Here is a 16,125-nt window from a genome sequence, read left to right as displayed (position 1 = left end):
AGTGACTGCAAGGGCACAGGACTGCTGCAGGGGGCTGGTAGAAGCCCCAGGTGAGTAAAACTCATTTTTTTTTCTGGCTTAAGGTTCACTTTAAAGGGGCACTATGGCAAAAAATTTAAAAAATTTAAAATATGTGCAAACATATACAAATAAGAAGTATGTTTTTTTTTCCAAAGTAAAATGAGCCATAAATTACTTTTCTCATATGTTGCTGTCACTTACAGTAGGTAGAAGAAATCTAACAGAAGCGACAGGTTTTGGACTAGTCCATCTCTTCATGGGGGATTCTCAGGGATTTATTTATTTTCAAAAGCTCTTAGTGAATGGCAGTTGCTCTGTCCAACTGCCAAAAAGCTATGTAGGGAACAGGGAAGCTGTCCAGCATCCTTGTTTAAATCCTTTTTAGCGAAAATCTTTATTTATTCTTTAATAAAAGCCTTGCTGAGAATCCCCTATGAAGAGAAGGACTAGTCCAAAACCTTCGCTTCTGTCAGATATGTTTGCACATATTTTAAATTTTACCATTTTCACCATAGTGCCCCTTTAACCTCCTGGGCGTTATGCACGCCAGAGGGTTTGCAGCCGACAGTCCCCATTATCATTTTAAGTGATCGTGTAGTTGTAATATCTTCAGCTAGCACTAGGCTAGCTAGCAATGGTGGCCGGCATCCCCCTGATTACTTCTGATCCACCCGATCGCCGCTAAATACATTACCCCCTTGGATCCAGCGATCGGCTCAGCCTCCCCAGACAGCTCCGCTCTTCTCTATGGGGAGGGTCGAACATGACGTCGGCGGCGTCATGCGCAGACCCGATCCTCCCCATAGAGAGGACCGGAGATGTGCAGGGCGGCTGCGCCATCGCTGGATCCAGAGGGGGGGGGGGGGTAATGTATTTAGCGGCGATCGGGGGGGATCAGAAGTAATCAGGGGGATGCCGGCCACCATTGCTACCATGATGGAGGTATGTGTCTTCTGGACCTAATCAGATATTATTATTATTTAGTATTTATATAGCGCCGACATATTACGCAGCGCTGTACAGTGTATATATATATATATATATCTTGTCACTAACTGTCCCTCAAAGGAGCTCACAATCTAATCCCTACCATTGCCATATGTCTATTATGTAGTGTAAGTACTGTAGTCTAGGGCCAATTTTTTAGGGGGAGCCAATTAACTTATCCGTATGTTTTTGGAATGTGAGAGGAAACCGGAGTGCCCGGAGGAAACCCACGCAGACACGGAGAGAACATACAAACTCTTTGCAGATATTGCCCTGGCTGGGATTCGAACCAGGGACCCAGCGCTGCAAGGCGAGAGAGCTAACCACTACGCCACCGTGCTGCCCATATCACAAAGCTGCACTATTAACACACATTATAGATTGGTTATAGAACAGATCCAATAAACAGTAGGTTCTCATGGAACAACATATAAGCGGCCTAGACCCTTGTGCGTTCCCTTGGACACCCAAACATCTTTCGGCCACATCCAAATAAACTCACATGGTGGACAAACCTAGTTCTTCATTATTGGGACATTAACAAATTTCCACACACCCAAGTCCCCTTATAGCCTTACTTACACAATCCAGCATTCCCAATTGGTGTTCAAAGCAATCATATCTTAAACCTTACAAGAGACTTTGGCCCCAAATAAGACACTATTTCCATTCCTCCCAAAACAAATACACAATCAAAAACCCCCAGGTTTAGCCAATTAACTAGTTTCTATAAATCCCTTCAACCAACAGAAAAGCTTTCTAAATTATTGCTACCTTTCAAATTAATGTGTATCCGAACTGAACCACAAGACTACACCTTAAAGAGAACCCGAGGTGTGTTTAAAGAATGTTATCTGCATACAGAGGCTGGATCTGCCTATACAGCCCAGCCTCTGTTGCTATCCCAAACCCCACTAAGGTCCCCCTGCACTCTGCAATCCCTCATAAATCACAGCCATGCTGTGCGGCTGTGTTTACATCTGTAGTGTCAGTCTCAGCTGCTCCCCCGCCTCCTGCATAGCTCCGGTCCCTGCCCCCGTCCCTTCCCTCCAATCAGCAGGGAGGGAAGGGATGCAGGCGGGCACTGGAGTTCTGCAGGAGGCGGGGAGAGCAGCAGACTGACACTATAGAGATAAACACAGCCAGCTCTGACAAGCTGTTTGTCAGCAGCCGTGGCTGTGATTTATGAGGGATTGCAGAGTGCAGGGGGACCTTAGGGGGGTTTGAGATAGCAACAGAGGCTGGGCTGTATAGGCAGATCCAGCCTCTGTATGCAGATAATATTCTTCAAACCCACCTTGGATTCTCTTTAACCCAAGTATACAAAATTTCTACTTTCTCTCACCAAAGGTGCAGCCACATCCCTAATATCAAAATGGGAATCTGATCTTAATATTACATTTACTCCAGAAGACTGGGATAGAATCTATACCCTTACACATAAAACCTAGTATGAATATGGAATAAAGCACCTGCAGTGAGTTGAAGCGCATACACAGCGCGAAACGGCCGTCAGGCAGTTTGTGCCCAGCACCCACCGCACCACCGCACTACTTGAACATGGTATGTGACTTTTGGTGACATGTCGTCTAGCCATGCATGATTTTACCAAGTATGAATATGGAATAAAGCACCTGCAGTGCCGATAACCTTTCTCCTCATTTTTATTACACATAAAACCTCCCTAGCCTCCATTGCCCAGGAAAGAAATATTTTCTGACGGTATAGATACCCTACTCTGTTACATAAATTCAACCCATCCACTCCAGAAACTTTTTGGCGTTGCTTAGATTCCAAAGGTACATACTTTCACATGAAGTAGAACTGCAAACCGATCAAATGTATTTGGCAATGGCATATGACATTTAAACTATACTCTAAAGTCATGGGGATCCCTAAACATCTGACTCCAAAACTTGTTTTATTATCCTGTTTACCAGGTTCCATAACTGTAGCCAAAAAATCCTTTCTAAGATACATCTTAGTAACCGCCAGACATCTTATAGCGAGATATTGGAAATCAACTACTACTCCCCAACTACCCGAACTCATCGCTGCAATTAACCATAAAATGCAAATGGAAGAATTGGTACATACTGCACAAAATAAATTTGATAAATATGTCTCAACTTGGGCGTGTTGGATTGACATACGAGACTCACTCACAGAACAAAATACCCTAGATGATTTACTATTAGATACATAAAGCTTTGTATTTAACAACACAAGACTAGAGGTGTACCGAACGGTTCGCCGGCGAACGGTTCCAGGCGAACATTGGGGGTTCGCGTTCGCCTGCGCCAGGCGAACTTTTCCGGAAGTTCGATTCGCCCCATAATGCACTATGAGGGTCAACTTTGACCCTCTGCATCACAGTCAGCAGGCACATTGTAGCCATTCAGGCTACAGTAAGCCCTGGAGCCCCACCCCCCCTTATATAAGGCAGCCTCCGGCGGCCATTACAGTCACTCGTGTGCCTGCTAGAGAGAGGAAAGGGACAGCTGCTGCAGACTTTTTCTCTTAGGGACAGATTAGTTAGGTTCTAGGCTGCTTTGCTTGTTCCTGACTGATTAATATTGCTTTTAAAGCACCCAGCAACAGCTCTTTTCAGAGCTCAACCTGTACATTTTTTTTTCTGACACTTTTGTTGCATACACAGCCTTGCTAATTGATAGTGTGTGTGCCACTGCCAGCAACCCAGCACATTTAGTGACTGACTGCCTGTGTGTGTGACAGGGAGCTGCACATTGTACTACCCAGTACTGCATATACCCCAGTACCTGTTGTGTTTACTTAACCCACCTTATCACTGCATATACCTAGCGTTGTGTTGAGTGAACCCAGCTCACTGCATCTAAGTCTAACTACCTGTTGTGTTGAGTGAGAACCCACCTCACTGCATCTTAAGTACCTTTACTGTATACTGTTCAGTGAACCCAGCTCACTGCATCTAACTACCCAGTACCTGTTGTGTTTACTTAACCCACCTCATCACTGCATATACCTAGCGTTGTGTTGAGTGAACCCAGCTCACTGCATCTAAGTCTAACTACCTGTTGTGTTGAGTGAGAACCCACCTCACTGCATCTTAAGTACCTTTACTGTATACTGTTCAGTGAACCCAGCTCACTGCATCTAACTACCCAGTACCTGTTGTGTTTACTTAACCCACATCATCACTGCATATACCTAGCGTTGTGTTGAGTGAACCCAGCTCACTGCATCTAACTACCTGTTGTATTGAGTGTGAACCCACCTGGCCACCTCACTGCATCTAACTACCTGTTGTGTTGAGTGAGAACCCACCTCACTGCATCTTAAGTACCTTTACTGTTGAGTGAACCCAGCTCACTGCATCTAACTACCTGTTGTGTTGAGTGTGAACCCACCTGGCCACCTCACTGCATCTAACTACCTGTTGTGTTGAGTGAGAACCCACCTCACTGCATCTTAAGTACCTTTACTGTTGAGTGAACCCAGCTCACTGCATCTAACTACCCAGTACCTGTTGTGTTTACTTAACCCACCTCATCACTGCATATACCTAGCCTTGTGTTGAGTGAACCCAGCTCACTGCATCTAACTACCTGTTGTATTGAGTGTGAACCCACCTGGCCACCTCACTGCATCTAACTACCTGTTGTGTTGAGTGAGAACCCACCTCACTGCATCTTAAGTACCTTTACTGTTGAGTGAACCCAGCTCACTGCATCTAACTACCTGTTGTGTTGAGTGTGAACCCACCTGGCCACCTCACTGCATCTAACTACCTGTTGTGTTGAGTGAGAACCCACCTCACTGCATCTTAAGTACCTTTACTGTTGAGTGAACCCAGCTCACTGCATCTAACTACCCAGTACCTGTTGTGTTTACTTAACCCACCTCATCACTGCATATACCTAGCCTTGTGTTGAGTGAACCCAGCTCACTGCATCTAACTACCTGTTGTGTTGAGTGTGAACGCACCTGGCCACCTCACTGCATCTAACTACCTGTTGTGTTGAGTGAGAACCCACCTCACTGCATCTTAAGGATACCTTTACTGTTGAGTGAACCCAGCTCACTGCATCTAACTACCTGTTGTGTTGAGTGTGAACCCACCTGGCCACCTCGCTGCATCTAACTACCTGTTGTGTTGAGTGAGAACCCACCTCACTGCATATAGCTAGCATACCCCCGAGATGGACAAAATGGACAAACCAGGTAGAGGAAGAGGTAGAGGTAGAGGCAGACCCAGAGGAAGGCCACCAGGTACCGGCAGGTCTGTGGCTGTGCGAGGTGGTGTTGCTGTGATTTCATGCGGACCTGCCCCAAAATACAGTGCTCAGAAGAAGGCACGTGCCATCACTTCCCAAAATCGTGAGGAGGTGATTGAGTATTTAACACAGAACACCTCATCTCCCGCAGCCACCAGCGCTACAACAAGCACCACATCCGCTGCATTTGACACTTCGCAGGAGTTATTTGGTGGTGGTGGTGAAATCACTGATTCCCAGCCACTACTGCAACAACAACAAGAAGGCGCAGGTACACCACCTCATACGTCTGAGTTAGGTGGCGATAGTATGGACGTAACGTGTGTGGATGGGGATGATGGTGGACCACCTGAAGTTGGTGCACTTGAGGAGGTGTCTGAGGAAAGCGCAGCTGGCCAGGAGGATTATGATGACGATTATACGGATACCACATATGTTCCCGGTAGAGGAGATGACCAGGGGGACAGTTCAGAGGAGGAGTCAGAGAGGAGTAGGAGGAGACGACTCCATGATAGAAGCAGAGGGAGCTCGTCCTCAGAAACAGCTGGGGGCAGTGTCCGGTGCCATGTATCGCCAGCTATGGCCAGGGAGCACACATGCCCTTCAACGTCAGCTGCTGCTGATGCCACCGTAGCGCCATCACCCCAGGGGGGCTCAGCGGTTTGGAAATTTTTTCACGTGTGTGTCTCAGATCGGAGCAAAGCCATCTGTTGTCTCTGCCAGCAAAAATTGAGCCGTGGAAAGGCCAACTGTCACGTAGGGACAAGTGCTTTACGAAGGCATCTGGAGAGAAGGCACAAACAGCTATGGCAAGAACACCTGAGGAAAAGAAGCACCCCTCAAAAGACAAGCAGCGGAGAACAACCGTGGCAGCCGTCACAGGGGGCTTCTGCTGCTCCACGTTCCCATGGTATTGTTCGTGGCTGGGGGGAGTAAGAATGGATACACTTTTAAACAATTTAAAAATACAACCATCTAAACTTTCAAACAATTTAAAAATACAACCATCTAAACTTTCAAACAATTTAAAAATACAACCATCTATCATTTTCAAAAAATTTAAAAAAAGGGCAAAAAAACTTGCCCTCCGTAAAACATTCTTGGCAAATGCTTTCGACTTGGTTTGTCTTCCGCTGGCTCAAGGGTCCATCTGACCACAGATGCCTGGTCTGCAAAGCACGGTCAGGGCAGCTACAGCATGGGTCTCAGCAGGCTCCCACTTCGGGCCGCAATCCAACCTTCATTCCCCGCGGTGACAATGGCAGACTTGCCCTCCATAACGGATTCCCGTTAAAGGATTTAATGTTAATTCATTTCAAATACACAGCAGGGCCTCGAAAGTCCGCCTCCTGTATTGTTATTTTTGGTCACTACCTCGGGGCGGGCGTGCATGCCTACCTGCTGCCCTCCTTGGATGTGTAGTGGTAGCCGTTTCTCAGGCTCCACACCGGATTCCATCCCTCATTCCCCGGCCATTACCCGGGGTCACAAATGACAGACTTGCCCGCCTCCATATGATTCTCGTGAAAGGAATGTGGTGTCATCTTTGCCCGCCATAACTGGTTCTTGTTAAAGGATTTAAAGTACATTCATTTCAAATACACAGCAGGGCCTCGAAAGTCCGCCTCCTGTATTGTTATTTTTGGTCACTACCTCGGGGCGGGCGGGCGTGCATGCCTGCCCGCTGCCCTCCTTGGATGTGTAGTGGTAGCCGTTGCTCAGGCTCCACACCGGATTCAAGCCTCTCATTCCCCGGCCATTACCCGGGGTCACAATGGCAGACTTGCCCGCCTCCACAGGATTCTCATTGTAGCGGTACTGAACAAGTACACAGCAAGTAGAAAATGTAAATTAAAAACAAAACGTAAGCTTTTTAACAATGCCATAGAAAGTTGAGAAGGAAGTCACACATTACCTGACATCACTGAGTGAGGAAGAGCAATCACGCCATGTTGCGCAGTAGTCCAGCATGGCCGTCACTACACAAACAGCTGTTTGCGGTGTGTTACACAGTGAGTTTGGTGTGTCAGTGTGAAGCAGTACTCTAATTACACTCCCTGTTTGATGTATACACATGCAAGATGTTTGAAAGCACGTTAGGCCTGCAATTTAGCATTTAATGTGATTTCTGCCCTTAAAACGCTGCTTTGCGTCACATCCAGATTTTTCACCGGGACTTTTGGCATGTATCCCACTCCGCCATGCCCCCCTCCAGGTGTTAGACCCCTTGAAACATCTTTTCCATCACTTTTGTGGCCAGCATAATTTTTTCTATTTTTCAAAGTTCGTCTCCCCATTGAAGTCTATTGCGGTTCGCAAATTTTTCCGCGAACCGAACCTTCTGCGGAAGTTCGCGAACCCGGTTCGCGAACCGAAAATCGGAGGTTCGCGACATCTCTACACAAGACCAAACTGCAGTCTTGCAATTTAATAAACTAATCTTAACATTGACATACCACATGAGCGTGGGTCAAGGTTCAAAATCCCCCCCTTTCCTTATTTTCCCTATTTCTCTTCTTTTCCTGTCTTTTCTTCTCTTCTGTTCTTATGGTCTTAATAAAACGAGTTCAGCTACTTTCAGAGGGATCATATTGATGTTAATATACACGATTGACTTTATCATATGTATATCCTTAATTATACTTACTGTTACTTTATCTGCTGTAATTACTATATTTACACTACATAATATGGCAATGGCAGGGATTAGATTGTGAGCTCCTTTGAGGGACAGTTAGTGACAAAATATATATATATATATATATATATATATACATACACTGTACAGCGCTGCGTAATATGTCGGCGCTATATAAATACTAAATAATAATAATAATAATAATAATAATAATAATAATAATAATTGGTGACTCAATAAAATTTGATTTTCAAAAAAAAAATGCTAATCCTGCATTCAAAACTTTTTCTGCTGTTATGGTTTGAAATTATCACATAAATGGAATATAAAGAAGAGGTATAGCGCCACTTCAAATTATGTCCAAAGACGCTTGTTTATTGCACATATGATAGGACACACGTGCGCTCAGGCACAGTCGAGTACATAACACACATTCCATTAAAAATAAGTCTGGACAGAGAATTAAAACCATGAGGTTCCCACCAGAGTTATATTAGCATACCCATAAATGCCATAATACAAATAAATATATATGCTCATATGGCTAGCTATGCCTCCTAAATGCAATAATGATGCTCAGACTCTCCTGCGCGCATATACCCCTTCTATTAAATGGGGTGATATGAGTTGCTATTTCAATATTTCCAGATAGTTTGTGCCATACTGCAGCCAGCCGCAATCAGTTCTCCTCTGCAGATAATATAGCTCCTCATTTGAGTGGAGATGGATAAATAATTATATACTTGCATTTGTAAGAGTCATTTGGCCAGAATTATCAAGAGTGCCTGAGACAAAATGCTGGTAGGTTTGTAAAACTCTGTGCAGAACTGTCTCAAGCAGCTTAAAGAGACTCTGTAACAACATTTTGAGCCTTATTTCTTCTATCCTATAAGTTCCTATACCTGTTCTAATGTGGTCTGGCTTACTGCAGCCTTTCCTAGTTGCACAGTGGCTGTATTATGATTACGATTATATGATCTAATCTGCTTTCCTCTGTCGGCTCTGTCGGGCTCAAGCAGTAAGGCTGGAATGTGCTGTGCTGCTTGTGATTGGATATAAGCTATACACACCCTCTCCTCTCCCCTCTCCACACCCCCTGCACACTCTGTTACTCACACACTAAGCTACTCTCAGCCTATCACTTGCTATGTCTTTTGTTTGTAAACACTGCATAAAAATGGCAATTACAAGCCAGGATTGCAGCAGGGAATGGCAGAAACAGCACAGAGGGGCCCAGGAGAACGTAATGAATAGAATGGTATGCTTTTTATTGCAAGAATTTTAGAATACAGATTCTCTTTAAGAAGCCACTAGATGGTGCTGTTTCCATCCTAAACTGTTCTAAGTGAGGAGGAGCTAGTACAGTGTCTCAGACACTCTCAAATAATCCCCATGTCTGCTCTGTCTTTTACACACATTTGTAACATGCTCTAAACAGTCAATTCTCCACACACTTGTCCACAATTCCCCTCCTTCTCTTAACCTCCCTGGCGGTCTATTAAGATCGCCAGGGCGGCTGCGGGAGGGTTTTTTTTTAATTAAAAAAAAACTGTTTCATGCAGCCAACTGAAAGTTGGCTGCATGAAAGCCCACTAGAGGGCCCTCCGGAGGCGTTCTTCCGATCGCCTCCGGCGACCAGAATAAACAAGGAAGGCCGCAATGAGCAGCCTTCCTTGTTTTGCTTACATCGTCGCCATAGCGACGAGCGGAGTGACGTCATGGACGTCAGCCGACGTCCTGACGTCAGCCGCCTCCGATCCAGCCCTTAGCGCTGGCCGGAACTTTTGTTCCGGCTGTGCAGGGCTCGGGCGGCTGGGGGGACCCTCTTTCGCCGCTGCTCGCGGCGGATTGCCGCAGAGCGGCGGCGATCAGGCAGCACACGCGGCTGGCAAAGTGCCGGCTGCGTGTGCTGCTTTTTATTTTACAAAAATCGGCCCAGCAGGGCCTGAGCGGCGACCTCCGGCGGTGATGGACGTGTATAGTCGTCCATACTGCTGAGGAGGTTAAACAAACATCACCAGGGTGAAGGGGAGTTCACCTCAGTAAGAAATGTGTGGGTAGATGGCAGTAAATTAAAAAGGAAGCTATAAGGTGTCAGCATAAACCTGCTCTGCAGGGTTAAAGGGACTCCGAGCAGTGCAGAAACTATGGAAAGATGCATATCATTTTAAAGCTCTCTTTCTCCTCTTTCCAATGATATATAAACCACCGCCCTACGCCTTTTAGTTTTCGCTATTTTCGCAATTGAAATTGTCGCGGCCGCGATTTAGATCGCGAAAATAGAGAAAACTAAAAGGCGTAGGGCAACGATTTAGGTGTCGTCAGAAAGAGGAGAAAGAGAGCTTTAAAATGATATCCATCTTTCCATAGTTATATTGTATTACACAGGGCGACTTTTTGTCAAAGTCAGCAGCTGCATTCAGCAGAATGGAGCTGCTGACACTGGGGAAAGTGTCGTCCTGTGTAATACAATATAACTATGGCTTGATGGATATCATTTTAAAGCTCTCTTTCTCCTCTTTCTGACGACACCTAAATAGTTGCCCTACACCTTTTAGTTTTCTCTATTTTCGCGATCGAAATCGCGGCCACGGCAATTTCAATCGCGAAAATAGCGAAAACTAAAAGACGTAGGGTGGTGGTTTATATATCATTGGAAAGAGGAGAAAGAGAGCTTTAAAATGATATGCATCTTTCCATAGTTTCTGCACTGCTCGGAGTCCCTTTAAGAAGTGGTATTAGCCACTTCTTATTCAGGAACAGTTCTGCGCTGTTCTAAATCTAAGGAAAACTCTCAGAACTGCCGCAATCTCCCTTCACTTAAGAAAGCATTGGGAAGCTTCTTAACAATGTGCAGAACAGTTCTCCCTGCTGGTAAGGACAGTTTAAGAAGAAAAACTGTCGGTAATGCTTTGATAAATCTGGCCCATTGACTGCTGCAAATGCAGATTTGCATAACGCTCCAAAGGGGGACAGTTCAAACCTCTGACTTGTCATGAAGCTTGTTTTTATGGGCCCAATTGTCCTCTCCGATGTTCATTGTGCACTACGCATGTTTGTTGGCGTAGTGTTGCTCATGAACTCATATACTCCCGCCATGCTGGCATTGGCGAGTAGATTCCTCCCAGTGCCTACAGACTGCCAGGCCCACTGACAGCATTGGTGCCTGCCTGCACTTTCGGCTCATGTTTAGGCCACTCAATCGGTAGATTCGTAGTTGGCGCGGTTACGAGAGCAGGAGCAGGAACCAGGGTCGCATGACCGGCCGGTGGCTCCTCCCATGGAGTTATCACATACTTTAGGAGCACTGGCCCTTTAATTGACATTGGCTAGCAAAACAGTTGCATGCCCTTTATTTCCCCTTCCTTCCAATGGCATAAGACAGTGCACTTCCTAGTATAGACCTCAGTGGGAGTGTCTGAAGACTCTGGGAGGAGAGCGACAAAAGAATACACAATTAGCAAGAGGAGCAAAAAGAGTGAGGTAGGAAATGTCAAAAGTAACCAAGATGAAAACTGTCTAGAATAGGATTCTCTGCTTTTCCTTTATAAAACTCACAGGAATCATAACGTGAACAGTGCAATACATCTGTTATGTACGTAGAACTAGTTTTTATCTACTTACAGTGGGATGCAAAAGTTTGGGCAACCTTGTTAATCGTCATGATTTTCCTGTATAAATCATTGGTTGTTACAATTAAAAATGTCATTATGAATATATCATACAGGGGACACACACAGTGATATTTGAGAAGCAAAATGAAGTTTATTGGATTTACAGAAAGTGTGCAATAATTGTTTAAACAAAATTAGGCAGGAGCATAAATTTGGGCACCACAAAAAATAAATTAAATCAATATTTAGTAGATCCTCCTTTTGCAGAAACACTTCCTGTAAGTTCCGGTAAGAGTCTGGATTCTGATTGAAGGTATTTTGGATCATAACGCTTTAAAATTCTCTAGTTCGTTCAGGTTTGATGGCTTCTGAGCATGAACAGCTCTCTTTAACTCACACCACAGATTTACAATTAGGTCTGGGGACTGAGATGGCCATTCCAGAACGTTGTACTTGTTCCTCTGCATGAATGCCTTAGTGGATTTTGAACAGTGTTTAGGGTTGTTGTTTTGTTGAAAGATCCAGCCCTGGCGCAGCCATAGCTTTGTCACTGATTCCTGGACATTGGTCTCCAGAATTGTAACGATCGGTGTAACAGAGAGGATCTGATTATTGGCGATCTGCAGTATCACCAAAAATACAGATATATACCTGATTGATGATCCGCAGTATCACCGATAATCAGATATATCACTAACCTGTGGACACCTGCGGTATGAGTGTTTGGGTGCAACAGTAATACTTTGAGGACAATACCTGGAGTACAGGTACAAAAGCAGTAAGGAATACTGCACAAGAGAACAAGTTCCTTCCAGTAGCCAGAGACTCTCCCGAAGGGAGGAGTCAGGCTGGGGGTAGGAAGGGCCAGAGCATGAGTGACACCAAGGAAGGTGTCACTAACTGATCTGTGAACTATCTCCTAACTGGGAGATAGTTCTCGAGGTCGGGCAAGCCAGGTCGGCAACACACAGACAGATAAAGTACACAGACAGAAGGCTGGTTCGGTAATCCTAAGGAAAGCAGAGTTTGGCAACAGAGTATCAGATTTAGCGAAGTACCGAATCAGTGATCAGAAGAGTAGTCAGGAAAGCAGAAAGTCATAACAGATAATAAACAATGCCTAATCTTGGGTGTGAGCTCCGTGATCATCAACACCCTGGAACTAGTCTGGTATATAACAGAATGGTAACACAGATTCCTAATCTTGGGTGTGAGGTCCTTGATCATCAACACCCTGGAACTAGTCTGAAGTATAACAGAATGGTAACACAGATTCCTAATCCTGGGTGTGAGGTCCTTGATCATCAACACCCTGGAACTAGTCTGAAGTATAACAGAATGGTAACACAGTATCTGACAATAGGTCTGAGTGCTTCCACGTAGTAATCGCAACGGCAGACAACCAGAGAATGACCAGCACCCAGTATATATAGTAAAGCGCTCTCCAACGCCTACCCTAAGTGCTGGACCAATGGGAACTGGTTGAATCGTCAGCTGACCGGCTTGGTCAGCTGACTCCCTTCTGGCTGTCATAAAAGTTCTGCCTCTCAGCGCGCGCGCGCGTCCTTCTGAACCTGTGTGGACTCTCAGTTCCAGCCACACCAGACGTGTTGTAAAGCACCCGCCGCGCTGGACGCGGAACCGGCTGCACCGCTATCAGAGCATGCGGCGGTTTCTCCGCGTTCAGCCATACTAGTGGATGTAGGCCTACGCGTGCAAACCGCCGCGTTGGACGCGGAATCAGCCGCCTTGTTCTGAGTACACGCGGCGGCTTTTCCGCGTTGTCTCACAGTACCCACCCCCCCCCCCACCCCCTGAGGAGTGGACTCCAGACAGCTCCTACCCGGTTTCTCAGGATGTAGGGTGTGGAATTCCTTCTTTAATTTATCCGCATGCATGCGGCAATCAGGTACCCATGTTCTTTCCTCAATGCCATAACCCTTCCAGTGAACCAGATAATGTACTGAGTTCTGTACAATACGTGAGTCTAAAATCTTTTCCACTTCATACTCAGGTTGGTCATCCACCATCACAGGGGGAGGAGGAGTGGAATCTACATGCACTGCTGGCTTAAGCAGGGATACATGGAACGATCTCACACCACGCATGCTGGCAGGATCATCAATGGCATAAGTTACATTATTGATTTTCCTGGTTACTGGGAAAGGACCCACAAATCTGGGTCCTAGCTTGGGTGAAGCCAAATGACGAGTGGACACCCAGACCAAGTCTCCTGGCCGGAACTTCCACTCTATGGAACGTTTCTTGTCAGCTTGTCCTTTCTGACTCTGAAAAGCCTTCTCTAGATTCTTTTTCACAATTCCCCAAATGTTTTTAAATGACTTTTGCCAAGCCTCCAGAGCTGGAAACGGAGTAGAAGCTACTGGCAATGGGGAGAACCTGGGCAACCTTCCTGTTACCACCTGGAATGGAGAGAATCCAAAAGAAGAGCTTTTCAAATTATTGTGTGCAAATTCTGCAAACGGCAAGAACTTGACCCAATCAGTCTGTGCATCTGCAACATAACACCTTAGAAACTGTTCCAGAGATTGATTAATTCTCTCGGTCTGACCATTGGTCTGTGGGTGGTAGCCCGACGAAAACGAGAGTTCCATGCCCAACTGATGACAGAATGCCCTCCAAAATTTAGAAACAAATTGGACTCCCCGATCTGACACTATATTTTCCGGAATGCCATGTATCCGGAAGATATGCAGGATGAAGAGATCGGCCAACTCCTGGGCCGAGGGGAGTCCTTTCAGGGGCACGAAATGGGCCATTTTACTGAATCTGTCGACTACCACCCAAATGACCGACATGCCCTCAGACTTCGCGAGTTCACCCACAAAATCCATGGACAAATGGGTCCATGGTTCACTCGGGGTGGGTAAAGGCTACAATGTTCCCACAGGTGCCTGACGGGAGGGTTTACTTCTTGCACACACTGCACATTCTCTCACATGTAGATGTACAGAGGCGCCAAAAGGATAAAATATGCTAAAATGTTTAAAATATTCGGGTGGCGGCTGTGGACCGGCCACTCAGAAATAGACTCGATGCTGTCGCTTAAGATAAAGACAATTTATTCACATACTCCATGAACAGAACCGCAACACGTTTCACGGGTATATTCCCGCTTCCTCAGGCAATAAACAGATAGGAGTACACAGTACAGTCTCAAGGTCACGAATAGCACCTACAGAGGGGAGCATGCCTTTAAATTGTAAATCCATCTGGATTCACATCGCAGCAGGAGGCGATCCAAATTGCCTCCCCTAATTGTGGGGTGGATGCGATCTAAACCTACAAATTTCACCACCCTAGCATTCCCATTATGGTGGAGTGCGACATGCCTGGCGACAGGAGAATGCGCGTCCCCCTTCTCAATATTGACAATGTGTTCAGACATTCTTTCACGAAGTGCTCGTTTTGTCTTACCAATGTAAAACGCACCGCATTGGCATATCAACAAGTAGACAACCAATTTGGTCTTACAATTCACAAAATGGGAGAGCACCAATGTCCTGTCACCAGGCAAACACACCACCTTGCCCACCTGCATAAACCGACAGAAGTCACATCCCCCGCAGGAGAATGTCCCCACCACCGGGCAGTGTCTCTTGGGGGTAATTCCAACAAAATGGCTGCGAACCAAGGCATCTCGCAAGGATCTAGACTTGCGAAATGTCAAACTAGGCCTAGGCGGAACGTGAGGCCCTATCACTGGATCATTCAGAAGTAAGTACCAGTGCCTATTTATTTATTTTCTTTGTGAGGCTGGTGAGGGGTGCGATGACTGTGGAGTACCCCTTTATGAACCTTCTATAGTAGTTAGCGAACCCTAAGAATCTCTGGAGAGCCTTCAGTCCCACCGGCTGAGGCCATTCCAGAACAGCAGAGACTTTGGCAGGGTCCATAGAAAGGCCCGAAGTTGAAATTATGTACCCCAGAAAGGCGACAGATGTTACCTCAAAAATGCATTTCTCCAACTTGGCATATAACATGTTCTGTCTTAGCTTGCGCAACACAAACCTGACATGATCCCTATGCTCAGAGAGGTTGGCTGAGAAGATTAGTATATCATCCAGATATACCAGGACAAATTTGCCTAAAACTTCTCTGAACACCTCAATAATGAGCTCCTGAAAGACGGCCGGGGCGTTACACAACCCAAAGGGCATCACCAGGTACTCGTAATGCCCACCGGGTGTGTTAAAGGCCGTCTTCCACTCATCGCCATCTCTGATCCGTACCAGGTTGTATGCACCCCGCAAATCCAATTTTGAGAAAATCTTAGCATTGGTGACCTGAGTGAATAAATCGTCTATCAAAGGCAATGGATAGCGATTTTTTTTACTGTGATTTTATTCAGGCCCCGATAATCAATGCACGGCCGAAGGCCCCCATCTTTTTTCTTTACAAAAAAGAAACCTGCTCCAGCAGGTGACCGGGAAGGGCGAATGAACCCCTTAGCTAAGTTTTCACGGATATATTGCTGCATGGCCAATTTTTCAGGCCCAGATAAATTGTAGAGATGACCTCTAGGGGGCATACAACCAGACCGGAGATCAATTGGACAATCGAAAGGGCGGTGTGGAGGAAGTTTATC

Source organism: Hyperolius riggenbachi, chromosome 10, assembly GCF_040937935.1.
Source record: "Hyperolius riggenbachi isolate aHypRig1 chromosome 10, aHypRig1.pri, whole genome shotgun sequence".
NCBI classification, from domain to species: domain Eukaryota; kingdom Metazoa; phylum Chordata; class Amphibia; order Anura; family Hyperoliidae; genus Hyperolius; species Hyperolius riggenbachi.
This window is presented reverse-complemented; position numbering follows the sequence as displayed.